The 15850-nt window shown below is 34.5% G+C and overlaps 1 protein-coding gene and 1 long non-coding RNA gene across 2 annotated transcripts in view; both read right to left on the bottom strand.

The window, feature by feature from the left end:
• LOC143232694 (uncharacterized) overlaps positions 1-15850 on the bottom strand; it is a 408737-nt gene that overhangs the window by 361981 nt on the left and 30906 nt on the right. The window lies entirely within an intron of this gene.
• Positions 8511-10385, bottom strand: LOC143252319 (uncharacterized). Its single transcript, XR_013028936.1, has 3 exons — positions 10282-10385; positions 9857-9936; positions 8511-8630 (listed from the first exon to the last, which is right to left on the bottom strand). It is a non-coding gene; the product is annotated as an uncharacterized LOC143252319 (long non-coding RNA).

Below are 15850 nucleotides of genomic sequence, written 5' to 3'. Positions count from 1 at the left end.
AGGTTACTTATCACATTGAAAAAGAAGATATATTTAGCTCAGGAGAATGTGTTTTAACTAAACATGTTATTTGACTCTGAATATGTTTTTAATATCTAGAGGAAAGTAAATGAAGCAGCTCTGCACATTTCGGTTAGTAAATTAAGATAGATCCGTGGACTGTAATCTGAATGCGATTTTGATAACTGGGCTTTGGAGATTCTGTGGTCTTTAATGAAGATGATCAGTCCTGTCACAAGTAGCAGAATTGCCATACACAACAAGGGCTCTGATATATGCTTTATAGATAGTTAGAATGGTTTTCGCTGTGCAGCATTTGTTTGGTCCATTGATGCGTTTCAGGAAGTCGATTCTAGTACTTGTTTTGTTAATAATGTTATTAAAGTGCTTCTTCTGTGAGAAGTTATGCAAAAATGTTAGAGCTAAACATTTAATGATATTGGTAAAGTTAATGTTAGTATTGTTGAAACATAGTTTAATGTCCTTAAATGTTTTCCTGACTTTTTTTACATTTTTGACGGAAAACTATGGCTTGTGTTTCAGTAGGATTCAGGGCAATGCACCATTTGTTACACCAAGGTGATGCAGTGTTGAATGTCGTTTGGACTCTGGCTGTGGCAGCGTGTGGGTTATCGGAGGTGTTCCATGTGGCTGTATTGTCAGCATATTGTGGTATTAACATGTAGCTGAGAGAGAAAGGTCATACCTTTGACTAGATCTTGTAAAGAACTGGGCTAAATACTGATCCTTGGGGTACTCTGGTAGTTAAGTTGAAAGGGCTGGATACTGATTCGTGAACTTTGACCTCAGCTGAATGGATGGTGATAACACTTGATATCAATTGGACCCACTGAGGTGGTAAACCAATGGTGTGCGTTTTAAATCTGAGACCACTGTATCAAACTGAATCAAAGACTTTCTGAATGTTGAGAAAAGTGCTTACTGTGGATTATTTGAGATTGAATCGACGATAAACAGATTCTGTAAGCCTAATAAGGTGGTCTATTGTTTGCCTGTTTCTTCTACCAGCGTTTTGGTTGTTACTTAGAATTTTATTGGATTCCAGGTGAAAATTAATCCTGTTATCACTTTTTCCATAAGTTTGCCTAGGGTGTTGAGTAGACTAATCAATTTATGATTACTACGGTTGCTGAGGTCGTTTTCTGTCTTGGATATTATCTTAATAGTAGCTGATTCTCAAACTTTTGGGTAGTATCCAAATGAAAAGGAGAGATTATATTTCAATACTAAATGATTTAGGTTAAGGTAAGAGAGATTTCTTTGTGCAATACTACAAATGCCATCTTCACCAGGTGTCGTACGTTGTACTTTCTTCACCAGGAATTTAATTTCTGTTGAAAACATTTGGCGTGTGTATGTCTTGAAGAGTAACCGGTTTAGTTGCTTTCAACATGGAACCGTGCAGTGGGAGGTCCTGGTTGATGTTTATCAATTTATTAACGTGGGTGAAGTGTGTTGAGTCGAATAATGAGATATTTGGTGTGACAAAAGTGTTCTTAATGTAATCGGCAAATAATTTATGCTTTTTTTTCTATAAATAGTCGCTGTGGTGTTATTGCATTTGATTTTGGATAAGCTACTACTGGATTTGCTCCAAAATAATGCATGATCGGAGAGAGATTAACCTATAGATTTGCACAGATTGTTCCAGTTGTCATCCTGTTGTGATGAAAAAGAAGCATGTTTTGCCTATAAAAATATTATTGACAATTTTTAAGGAAACAACAGGACTTAAATTATGTCAGCAACATGCTTGATAAATTCAAACAGCTGGGTTGCATTATGAGCTTGAAAGTTCATTTTTACACTCTCATATTGACTATTTCCCTTAAAAACTTGCTGCCTTCTGTGAAGAACAAGGGAAATGGTTTCATCGAAAAGTCAGGGAAATGATGGTGAGGTATTAGGGAACATGGTGGCTGATTACTGCTGGTCATGAGATATTCAAAACTCAGTACATAAAATAAAGACCACAACACGTGGTTTATGAAACTAAATGATTTAATTTCATTAAAAATGATGATAAATGATAATGGATCTTCGTATCGCATCAACTATTTTTTTAACATGTTTGAATTATAACAAGTACAGGTTGATCAGCTGGTTCTTTGGCGTTTATTTGCGCAAATCAACAAGGCTATCTGTGGCAAACAACCAGTAAAAATGATTATAAAAGTAAAATAATTAAAATATGTATAAACTTAAGTAGATTTAAAAAGACCAATAGCTGTTAAAAATTGAAAGTTACAGCTTAGGTTGACAGATTCACAATCGCCAATGACGCTATCTAACGTCAGGGGAGAAAGCATGATAAAAATATACCTTAAATAGTGCCGTCACTCATGGTCATAACAACGACACGTCAGTAAAATGTGATCAATTGTGACTTGAGTGTCACACAGACCATACATTGGTGCATCACCCATAAATAAAAGAAAACGATGGGTTAAAGATATGTGACGAATGTGTAATCTAGCCAGGACGACTTCCTTTTTCCGATCCTTACAGAAGCACGACGGACAAAGAACAAAAGAGGATTTGATCTGGAAAAGCTTGATATCACGATGCTCACTTCAAATTGACTGTTAACTGAAGTGGAGCTACTCCTGGAATACAGGACCTTAGTTCCATGTATGGAACAGGCACAACAGTGATAGCACCAGAGCAGACTTAGCTGATGTGTCAGCAAGCTCGTTCCAACAAATACCGACAATGCCTGGTATCCAGAAAAACTGAATAGAAGTAGATGATAGAGAGAAATGGGCTAGTCAGTTTTGAATATCGACGAAAACTGGATGAGAACTAACGTGAAGCGATTCCAGGAACAGTAGAGAGCTAAGTGAGTCAGTATAAATAGTACAGTTTGTATACTGCATAGCTTCTATGTGATCCAGGGGAAGAGAAATGGGATACAATTATGCAGTGAACATAAAAACTGTAGAGGGAATCTGTGTGCAGCCACCAAACAATATTACCATTTATACTAATGGTTTTAAAGATGTTTCGCAAATAGAATACGGTATTTCCAATCAGGACTTCTTCAGATGACTCAAAGAAAGATCACATTTGGAGATGGTAATAAGCCATGGTGGGATGGTCTGACCAATGGAGACAGAACGTCATCTAAAGACAGACCCAATTCTGCCAACTGTAACTGGATATGAAGGCCAAAAGAAACAATGGCAGATCATCTATTTTGAAACAAACATGGACCAATGAGGAAGGAAAATGTAATCTCAAGCTGAATGCTGTTGTATGGATCGAAGTTTTGAAGTATACAGTAAAGACATTTGCAAACAGCATAGGTGTAGAGGAGGTTCATGAGACTCAGTGTACATTCTGTGGACCGAGCAGAAACATCTTGATGATGCCAGGTGGTCGTGGTTTGGGAAATGTTAAAATTTAGACATTGGTCAGCAGCTTAATTCCGTCTTTGAAAGTGTAGAAATAACTCGCGGTAGAAATTTCTTGGAGAAATAAAACTGTGAGGATCTCTAATTGAATATCAATATGTAACAAATTTATGATATTTGTTAATAAGATTGATACACACAATTTTCTTTTTTAAGATAAATATATTTCATGTACTAACAACAATACAATTTACAACAACGGTTATAATAAAGTCTACAACGCTAAAATCAGGGATTCGATTCCCTTGCTAGATGCAGCAGATAGCCCGATGTGGCTTTGCCACAAGAAAACATACTTCTTCGCTGATGGAGCAGGAGTAGCTAAAATTCACACTTTTTTTTTTTTTTTTTAAGGGAGGCAGACAAGGAAAGACCGATGAAGAAAAGTCTGCCAATTTTGATGGTCGGTCAAGGTTCTATTTGCCAAGTTCCTAATTATAATGACTAGGATACACTAGTAGATCAACAGTTTAAATAATCATTTAATTTAAAAAATCAAAAAGTGAAAGTTAATTGCATTCCTTGCGTGGTATGCAGTAAAATGTGATGTCCATAATGTCATGTTGTAACCGGTCGATTATTACATTGTTGGAATATTTTGTTGGTTGAAAGATTCACGGTTGAAAATTCATTACAAATCTTTCTTTCTGAATTATAAAGCGAAATCTGGTAGTGATATGTTGGTATGATGTCTTGCGTTAATCGTTCCATCGCTTTCTGTTGTCACAGAATCTTGGCAGCGTGTGTGTTTTTCTTATAGCAAAGCTAGCTGCTCTTGTACACCAAGGGGAATCAAACCTTTGATTTTAACGTTGTAAATCTATAAACTTACCGCTGTCCCAGCCAGTGATGAATCTCGGCAAACCAGTCGAAATTCTAGATACACGGCGAGGTCAACTAAAGTTATTAAATTAAAGTTCTAGAGAAAGTTAAAGTTCGATTAAACTGTTAATGATGACCAATGATTTTGGTAGAAAATAAAAGTTAGTTCAAGATTTTAAAAAAAACCTCAACGGTGCTTTATAGCTGATTAAACCTTCAGCTCAGTGTAGAGTATACTTTCCTGATTTGTGAGACGGAAAGGATTTGACAATGAAATATCTTGACAGAACTTATTATACATGGATATATGTATGTGCAGAGACTGACCTACCTTTATTCACATGCAAAACAGATGTCCTGTTTTATCAAACTGCTTTATATATATATTTTCTTGGTGTTTATGTCGTAATAAATATTGTTAAAAAATTAATATCCCGCAAGCATTAAAATTTAATTAATTTTGTCATATGCTTGAATGCTACTCCTTTAAAATATATGAACTATGGACGGCTACTTAGATATGATAAAGTACACATTTAACCAAAATGGCAGTGTTACGCTGTCAGCTGTTTTTTCATCTCAATTCTAGAGACCTGATAAAGACACATTTTCGACAAACAAGTGAAGAGAGTGCTTTCGTAAAGACTGCTTTAACAGCTGGAAAATGTACAGGCGATTCACATAAGAATAACCGACAACTTAACCATATGAAATCAAGAGTGACACGTTAACTATAAAGACAGATATGCTGCCCACAAAAAGAAAAACGGCGAAAAAATACAACATCCCATCTAATTAATGAACAGTATAAAGAAACTATGAGTAAAAATCGTTAATACATCAAAACTGTAGCGGACACCCTCAGACTAAGAGTGGTCTAAAGCACTACACAAAAGAGATACAGTGAGACAAAGGATGAGGATAATAAAGTCAACGTCTTAACGGTATCGGATCTATTGCAAAAATATTATGAAACATTGCTATCCAAGTTGACAGAAGAACCAGCTAATGCGAAATATAATAATAACACAATACAAAATGCGTTACTTGAAATTAGATCAGATATCATTTTGGATGAAATACGGAAAAAGTAGCAATGCAAAGCTATTCTTCATTTTGTTTGGTGAATCCAAAGATTTGTCCAGAAGACAGCAATTTTTGTTGTTATTAAATATTTGTTCGAATGAGTAATTCATTAAGAATTTATTGGTTTCATGACAGCAGAAAGTTCATATGCATATATCCAGAAGAAGCTAATATAAAGTGTAATTGATGTACGAAATTTTACAGCTCAGGGTAAGTGAAGTGGTGTTTAACAAAGAATAAAAGAGATCATGTGTCAGGCTCTATACGAACGTTATCTTTCCCGTAAGATGAACTTGGTAATTGTGGATGAAGTGAAATCAGTCATTCCTGTAGCTGATTTTCACTCAGCATTGGAAACGAGCTTTGTCTTTCTCAGTAGTTCATATGTACCTGCCAAGTGAATCAAATACCAAAAAGACATATCCGGCTGACAAATCAGTTGAGCTAAAAATTTACTTTGACGCTCGTTGGGCTAGCCAGATCAGAGTGACCAAGGCGATGGAAAAGCAATTTGACTGCTTCATTAAGACATTAAGAAGTGGAGAATAATTATCGGGGAAGGTGGAACATCATCATGATGGCCGATTACCACTGGTCGTTGGAATGAGATGTTTAAAATCCAATGCATAAAAAAGCAATAACAATACAGTTTAGGAGACTAAAATACATAATTTCATTAAAAAATCATGACAAATGAGGATGCGTTTTTTACACCAATTTTGACCCTTTTTTTGTTTGTATTTTTCTGTACAAACGTAATTACAAAAAAACAAATGTTCATTGTGGTAAACGAAATAATAATTTGATTTAATTTCTATTTTTTTTTTCTTTTCTTCCCGATTCATAAAAACTTCTCATATGACAGAAATAAATTAATATTATTTTCAAATCCTGCATAGCTGAATTATGGAAAATTGCTGTGTGCTTGTACTTCATAAATGTTACAAATATTCAGTAAAATATAAAATATTTCTTAACTCGTTTCACTTTGTTCGTGGTATTATTCTTTAATGAAATGTTTTATTTTCCTTTGTTGGCTTATAGTATGTTGCTGCTCATGGAGAAATCTGGTGAACACACTGTGTTAACCTACTTTTGCTAGAGAGATGCTGGCTTTATAAACTGCTTCTTGCAAGTCATTTGAACATGTGTATGAGTATATTTAATTTTTAACATAGTAACGAGTTTTGATTATGTGTTTTATTATATTGCGTATTACACTTTATCACAGACGAGTCTCCGATTTATTATGTTATGTATCACGGTTTCAAATAGTCAGAAATTGTTATTTGAATTTGGAGTTAATTGAGTGTCAATGTGTATCAAATTTATGATATTTGCCAACAAAACCGATACACACAATTGTCTTTTTCAACACAAATTTATTATATACACAATTCACATAATTTTGATACTTATATTACAGAATCTACAAATACACATAACAGGTGGGACATTTGCAAAACATATATATATATATATATATATATATATACATTAAACCCATAGAAACATAGATATTAAAATAAATATACAAAATCCATTATACATTCGTCGTCACTGCTCTGCCAGATTCTGTGTGTAAAGTAAAAATATTTGTTCAGAAAATATGCTTTTTCTACATTATACTCATTTTATTAAATTAGTGTCTGTATATTATAAGTTTAATGTACTCTTACAGTGTAGAGCACTCTAATGACATGCTGACAAATTAAGAGTAAATAATTCCATATGTTAAACTACAAATTTTTACCAACACGATTTCCATAAAAAAGGGCAACAAGTTAGGCTAAAATACGATTAAACCATTCTGAACATTGATGACATTTTTAACACGTGATAGAAGAAACAGTTTAAGTTTTATAAGTTTGTAAATCCAACAAGAACTGTGTAAGAATCTATAAAAATTTATTTTCAACCATTCCTCTATAAGCAGATGTCTTCAGCTTTGAATTTTCTACTGATAAAAATGTTACATACACTTTATCATAAAAATAAAATAAAATTCACTACATATCAGCAGTGCTACAAGTCTTTCTATAACTTCTTGAACCATTCCCAGTTGTATAAATATTTACAATATACTATAGTATTTTCCTTACTTTGGAATAAAAGTTGAACTCTAAGCAGGTATAAAGATCACACAAAAGTAGAAAAACAAAATCAACAAGGTTCTTCTAATTCCTTTTCTCAAACCATTAAAGAAATAAATTTCTCCATGAATTATTTAAAAAATATTTAATTTTTTTATTTACATTTTGAAAAATAAATATTTGTTTCACATTTTTAGTAGATTTGTTTATTTTTCTCTCATTCATGCATCTGAGGAAGTACTCAAAAATGTGGAATGATGTTATATTCTTTATCATGTTAAAATGTGTACAGATATACATAAATAATTTCTTTTATAAGGGTTTACATAACCCACTAACAGAGTTTTTATTATTATTATTTTTATTTATAAGGCATAAAAATGTAATTTATTTATTTTTGAATTTAAAGCATTTGCTATTGCAAAAATTTATGCAAATACAACAAACAGGAAAGTAACTCTTATTATTATACAATAAATTATATCTCATTAAAGTTATACATGTAAATATAAAAAGTTATTAATATTCTTTTTCACTGGAATCTTTTTTTTTCTTAACATATAGAGAGAACTACTTCTAAGATGAACTGTACAAATTATAGTAAAAACAAGTGTTTCTATCAACAGTGAATGCATTAAAATTTAAAGTATCTAAAAACGATCTCCAACAAAACCGAGTTCTATAATGTCAGAAATTTTATCATTGGAACATTACTATTCAGTTGAAACACTTCTCCCAGTTACAAATCAACTAAAGTAAATTGGAATTAATGGATTTAAATGTAGCTAAAAATTTTACAGGTGAAAATAATTACATTGGCCACGAAGACAAATATTATTCTATTTTTTCACTAGTAAAAGCTGAAACTGTATGGAATTTATGGATATTACAAAATAAACAATATTTAATTTTGAGGCAGTATCTTAAATTAAAGTTCTCACACTGTTAAATGAACAGACAAACATAGCAATGAACTTTCACAATTACTGTAATTGTTTTTATTGTGTTTCATTAGGATGTTAGGTTCAATGAAGAAGAAAATATCTCAGTAAGATAATAGTAATTTATAACATACCTTTAAAAGTTAAGGAGCAGCGTATAGTTTATTTGCATTCACTTCCAGAAAATCTCTAAAGAGCGGAGACAAACGAATTTTGATCTCTGGTTTCCCATTTGTTGTAATAAGGAGATATATCTGAAAAAAAAGGAGTGTAACTTAATGAATAATTCAATAACTTAACTTAACTACGTAAAATAATTCTGATACTAAAAAAAATATGTATATAGAATGAAATATATATGGGTATTTATATATATGTATAACATTAAAAGTTCACATGGTAATGATGACTTTTTACGGAGTTTCCCAATTTACCCTTTTATATCGAAATATCCAACAATTTATAACACTTTCTGAACTATGCTACTATTTTTATTGGGGCTAGTTATTTTTTAATGCAAAGTTTTGTTGATATAAAATGTACTAGCTGTATTTGGATGAGATAAATCACAATACCCATTTGTAACTAATTTTTTCCTTGATATATCAGAAAATAGCAAGGTGTTTCTAATGTTAAACAATTGAATATTTTCAAAGTTAAATAGTATTTATCCATTGCATCACATATAGTGTAATAATGTTATGAAAAAGTAATTACAATGAAAAACGATATATATACATTTACAGTTTGTAATAATTAAGTCATTATAATAAGAAAATAAATCCACTCATAACATTCAGTTTGGACCTTTATATTTCTTATGTTTACATCCCTAGAATTTTTTTTTATTCTTATACAGAAGACAAAAGTGAAATATTGTCAAAGTTGGGAGAATTATGAAGAATGTGCCATACTTGAGTAGCCTGACATTAATAAACCATTGCTTTGAATTTTAGCAGGATAATGATACAGAACTTTGTGTCCTGCTGAGTAAAGTAATTTGAAGAAGATAGTAAGGATTTGTTATGTGAAATTTACAAAATAATCAGCTTAACGTCATGTGTTCATTCAACAGAAAAGATTTTAAAAATTAATGAACCTACAAGAAGAATTTTAAAAACATGCCAACACATAGGTTTAGAAAAATAAGTAACTGATTAATGAAGTGATATAGTTAAGGTAAAATAATACCTACTAATTAATTATAGATTAGTACTGTGTTCCAAAAATAAAGTTTTATTGCGAATATTTTATTACTGAGTACAAATTTAGCTTTAAATTACAATATCATTCTTTTGCAACCTTCCACAAAATTTCAAGGGTTCATACCTTGGACTCACACTTCTGTCCAACACAAATACAGAACCTCAAACCTGAATTCAAATATTAATAAGTGTAATTACCCTATTCAATTTACCATACTTTTCTTTACGTTTAAACGAAATAAAGCTGCTGAGGTATATATTATTTTTAAACTTACCCATAACGAATTTTTTTCTTCTTGGTATATTTGTTCTTAGGATCTTTCACATAAACCTCTTTTACAATATTTTTTGCACACTGGTAAAGAAATGCAGTCATTAATATTACAACTATGAAGTAATAATTCTAACTCAATGATATATATTAAAAGAGCAACTGTAAGTAAATTCAATGCTCAGACACCAGTGATGAAAACAAAGAGAAGCTTATCAATTATATAATCACAAAACTGTGAAAAATAAACAAAAAACTTGTATTCAATCCTCTAAATTACACCATTAAAGTTATTAATCACCTTGGGGTTACACATTTTAACTTGAAACATAAATCATTACAAAATATGCCTTTGCGCTGCACAAAGTAAATATTAATACTTTTGTAACATTATCGATATCACAAGAAAACAGACTGGATATTTCTTACAATGTTTCTAACTAAATCATTCCTGACGAAAAAAATGTAGGTTTTTGATTCTGTGGCATTGAAATCTGCAGTTCGATCTTCCTCAGCAGAATCAGCATACATCCCAAAGTGGCTTTCCTGTAAGAAAGCACACACTGTTTAAATAAAAGTTTTTATCCTCCATAAACATTAATATCACGTTGTTCAATAGAGAAAATACTGTAAAACACTCCCTCTAAATCTCAAACCGGCTAGGCATGGCCAAGTGCGTTAAGGCGTGCGACTCGTAATCTGAGGGTCGCGGGTTCGCATCCGACTCGCGCCAAACATGCTCGCCCTCCCAGCCGTGGGGGGCATTATAATGTGACGGTCAATCCAACTATTCGTTGGTAAAAGAGTAGCCCAAGAGTTGGCGGTGGGTGGTGATGACTAGCTGCCTTCCCTCTAGTCTTACACTGCTAAATTAGGGACGGCTAGCACAGATAGCCCTCGAGTAGCATTGTACGAAATTCCAAAACAAACAAACAAACAAGCTACCCTCTATATGCGATTTTTAATAACGCATTCCACAACCATTTTGCATCCACCTATTGGAATCAAAGATTTCAACATATCTTCCATGCAAATCATAAATCGTCATCTTTCCACCAATAGGAATACACCATCGTCACGTGACGAATGTATCTCCCTCTTATGTGTCTCTACCGAAAAATCACTTTTTTGTGATGCTGAGGTTTAGACATTTTTAATTTTCTTCAAGTTTTGGTTGGAGTGGTTTACGTTAGTGTAACTTACAATTTATTTCAAGAAATTTCCACTTTGAGTTTGAAAGAATTTATTTACTCCTGTTTTAATATTTCACTTGTTTGTTCGATCTCAAGCCTGAATTTCTCAGTTAACGTTACGACTTCAGATACTTCTCATTCATACGATGCCTTACTTCAGGCCACAGGTGCAAGCGACCAAGCAGGCTATTTACTAGCATTCATTCATAGGAAAATTGAGCATTATATGGGACAACATTTGTCTGAAAGGGATTTTGATCATTTCTCCTCACCCCAACCGAGTTTTTCATGCCTTCTCACACACTTCCAGAGATTTCTGATCAACTTTCATCTGTTTCTTGGAATTTATTTCTCATGTGATGTCTTGTCTCTTCATTCTACCTCTTATGGTCCCAGTCTTTACCTTTTATATATTTTTGCCTCCCTACCTCAATTACTTTTAACCCATCCCTTGATAATCGGATTTGTGTTGAGTATTTCTCATCTCAGTTCGGTGATGGCATTAACATGTCTCAGCCCTTACGCGTGATGGATCATTTCCTTCTCTCTCCCTTAAGGTTGGATAGATTGTTCACATCTGGACCAAAAAATGGTTACGTTCACTTCTGCCTGTTCAGGAGTTGGAGTGGCAAATCATAAATCTCCCATTTATCTACCAGGTATTCACTACTCCTGTCTTTGTCATACTGTGATGACTTTGTTGCAATACATCTCAATGATCTATCTCTTGTCTGAAGTTTTCACAGGAATATGAAGGAGTTTTCTGGGAAACTCTCATTCCTTATTTCCATATTGGCCTGCCTGTTGTCTTCGGCTCTGGCCCTGCAAACGTGGTTTCTTTGTTGTTAGGATCACTTGGATCATGCTTGTGGATCCATCTGCATACTTCTTATCTATGAGACCTTCATGTGGCACAGTTTGTAAGATCTTGCATGTGTGACATAATTTTTGAGTCTTTGGAGTTGAAGGTTGCTTCAGTCCAACAATAATGCATCGTTTATCATTTGGTGACCCATTTCTTTGAGACAGAGCCAAGAATAGCACCGATTCCTGTCCTCCAACCATCCCTTTCCTAACCTTAGTCTGTTCCTTCTTCCTCTGGTGCCATACTTATCGTTTGTCATAAAGTCGCATGATTAGTCAACAAACAGTTCTAATGCTCACCTGATGAGTTCAGATCAAGTAGAAGTTTGTCAGGGTATTGTCTGAAGGTTTCATCATCCCTTTCTTACTCCTCATCCCTATTCATTGTACCTGCTTCCTTTTGTTCTCCTCAGGATCTCATTCTATGCTAACGTCTTTCAGAGGTGGTGCAATGATCTTTTACACAAGAGGTTATTGCATCTTTCTCGCGATGTTTAAGGCGGCTTCTCCCGCTAGTTTGTGGCCTCCAAAATGACCATGGGCTTGTCTAGTGTTAAAAACATGTTCATGCTTCATCATGGAATCTTAGCTTAAATTTTAGTGAGATTTCTCTCTTCAGATTTGAATGATTAAGTTGAGCACCTCCAAGGTTTTTCCTTACAATCCTACATCAGAGTGTTATAACCCATATATTTATTTTTCTATCGTAGGGTAACATACAGTTTCACACTCTACCTTTGGGTTTGGCTTTAGCACCATACATCTTTCGTTGCATGTTAGAAGCCCTCTCTCTGTATCTTATACTTTGGAGTTGTGTGTTTTCACTTGTTTCTTGGCGACTGCTATTTTGTACTCATTCCAAGCAAGAGTTGGCTAATCATACTCACCTTCATCTACTTCTATCCAGTTTTTCTGAATACCAGGCCACATCTATATCTGCGGGAATGAACTCGCTGGCATCACAGCTAAGTCTGTCTGCTCTGGTGATATCACAGTCATGCCTGACTTATACATGAAATATGGTCCTGTATTCAAGGTTCAGTTATTTTTACAGTCGACTTGGAATAAGCAACATGATAACAAACTTTTCTAGATCAAACCTTCTGTTGTTCTTTGGCCCTCTTGCTTCCATGTGTATTGAAAGGAGGAGGTTGCCTGGCTAGTCGACACATTGGTCACGGTTTTTATCCAATCGTTTTCTTTTATCTGGGACTGATACACCAAAATGTGATCTGTATGACATTCAAGTCACATGTAGCTCACATTTTAGTGTCATGCCGTCATTACGACTGTGAATTACAACATCATTTTAGACATTTTTACTATGGGTTCATCCCTTACGTTGGACAGCGTTATTAGCGATAGTGACACTGTCCATCTCAGTTGTGTTTTAAAATTTTTACGGGTCATTTGCCATTTTAATTCTATTTAAGTTTTTAATTCGAAAATTGGCATATGTTTTTTTCTATGATGATTCCTTTTTTGTATTTTAGTAACTTTTATTTTTAATTTTTCACCGGCTGTGTGATGCAGATAGCCAACCAACCAACTTCATTTCTACCGTCTCCTGACTCAGGCAGACGTCTCTGTGTGATATGTTGTCTTTATTGTTATTGCCTGCATGGCATGTTCACGAGCTTCAATACCTATCTATTTATCTTTTGGCAATTCCCTTCTTTTAAAGATCTTTCTTCCTTTACCCTTACTAATTTGGTTCATTGTTAAATCCAGTTACCTTATTCCTCTGTTCCCCTATCAAATGTATGTTGTCCTGTCTTTCTTTTTTCCAATAATGTCACGTTTCCTTTCCATTTGCTTTTCATATCATTTGACATTTAGCAGAGTTGTACATTCATCTCTCATGTCTATCACGTCGTGGTTTCTGCATCCTTGGAGTATCACCTGCCACCTGTGTCTGTACTTTAGACATCAGTGTGGGTATTACACTAGGTAGGTTTTTATTATTGCTTTATTTTCTTCGTGGGGCCTTTGATTCAAATTACTTCTATTGAATCCCACTCCATAGCAAGTGATGCCTGAGCAAGTATTCTTATACACAAATGCACATTGTATGCCATGTTAATTCACATGCTATATTCATGGCTTCGCACGCTCACCTTTCATATGGGATGTTTCATAAGATTACTGCAGGGTCTATGACTTCGTGATATATCCATTATAAATAGGCCAATCCAGGACTGTATCACCAATGAACAGCATGTGTTAAGCAGAAGGGGATAGCTGCCAATACCTGCTATACCATGATTGAATAAAAGTGAATAGTCTGCTTTTCAAAATAGGGTTTCATGATCACCCATTAAAATATCTCGAGGATTGCAATCCATACACACACAGTAATGACCTCTACCTCCTGTTCCTCTTTCAAGCCACTGAAGTGTTTAACCATGAGTGTATCCTGCTGGATGGGTTCCGCATAGATGACTATAACCATTCATTTCAGAATAGGCTGGTGGTTTTCTGCTGGTCTAGAAGGTGAACCATCCTCTACCGTTAGACACATACAACAGAGTGAGATGTCTCAGTACAGATAGCTCTTTCAATTGGATACCATTACCCTGCCCTTGCACAAATGTCAGTACGTTGTGAACTCGTTTTGAAGTGAAACAATCAACGTAAGTCCTCATACTGTTTTCTAGTTATCCAGCTGTCTCCCACAATTCTTTTTTCTGTGCTGTGGGTAACAAAGGGTACATGGGAATTGTTTCTGCCTCTGTCCTAGACATTATCTTGTTTTCTCTTGTGATGGTGGTATTTCTAACCTCTAAATATTTTGTACCACTCTCGTGGTCGCAGGAGTTGATTTCATGCGATGAATTGGGCTTCTCATGGATACCAGATGACATAATCTCAGATCCATGGGTCAATGCCTCTCCTGTGTCATGCTCTGGAAGAAGACATTTCCTCACATTCCTGATTTCATGGCTTAAAATGTAGATACATCATTTACATTTGATCCTCAACCTACCCACACGTGGATGTTGGTTACAATTGTACACCATGACATGCATCTTCATTCACCTACTTTTCTTCTGTGGGATTTAATTTTGTTATTTATCTGTTTGCGATTATTTTTCTACTCAAATGTGCTATTGGTGGAGAGATGATGCACGAAAGATATATTGGAAACTTTGATTTCAATAGGGATGGTGCGGAATTATTGTGGCAAGCGTTATAAAAAACGTTCGCATATAGAGGGCTCAAAGGGTTTGTTTGTTTGTTTGTTTTGAACTTCGCACAAAGCTACTCGAGGGCTATCTGTGCTAGCCGTCCCTAATGTAGGAATGTAAGACAAGAAGGAAGGCAGCTAGTCATCACCACCCACCGCCAACTCTTGGGCTACTCTTTTACCAACGAATAATGGGATTGACCGTCACTTTATAACGCCCCCGCGGTTGAAAGGGCGGACGTGTTTGGTGCGACCGGAATTCGAACCCGCGACCCTCGGATTACGAGTCGAACGCCTTAACACGCTTGGCCATGCCGGGCCACGGCTCAAAGGCGGAAGTTAATCCTTATTAGCGAGATAGAAAGTACTTTTTCGAAATACGTTTACTCTTGAGGATGATTATAACATTTATAAAATGTAAAACAACATATCGTATTTTGATATTAGTAACAAATTATCTTGTAACACCACATTTGTTAATTCTCATTAACTGAAATTCATCATTTAAACCAACTATTCCTTAAATTGTCAATTACCGCTTGTGTTTTACTGGAACACTCCTCAAGAAGCTGCAAAGCAAAATACTGAGGGTCCATTGAGTCAAAGAAAAATGAATATGAAAGCCACTTAGTAGAACAGAAGTATGTCTGCAGAATTATGCCGCAAGAAATCGGGTTTTAATACTCGAAGTGGGCCGAGCCCAGATAGCTTTGTGCTAAAACTTAAACAAATTTTCAAGAAATTTAATATCAGT

This window comes from Tachypleus tridentatus, chromosome 1 (genome assembly GCF_004210375.1).
Source record: "Tachypleus tridentatus isolate NWPU-2018 chromosome 1, ASM421037v1, whole genome shotgun sequence".
Taxonomy (NCBI): Eukaryota; Metazoa; Arthropoda; class Merostomata; order Xiphosura; family Limulidae; genus Tachypleus; species Tachypleus tridentatus.
Note: the sequence above shows the minus strand (reverse complement) of the source record. Positions and strands in the feature narration are given on the sequence as shown.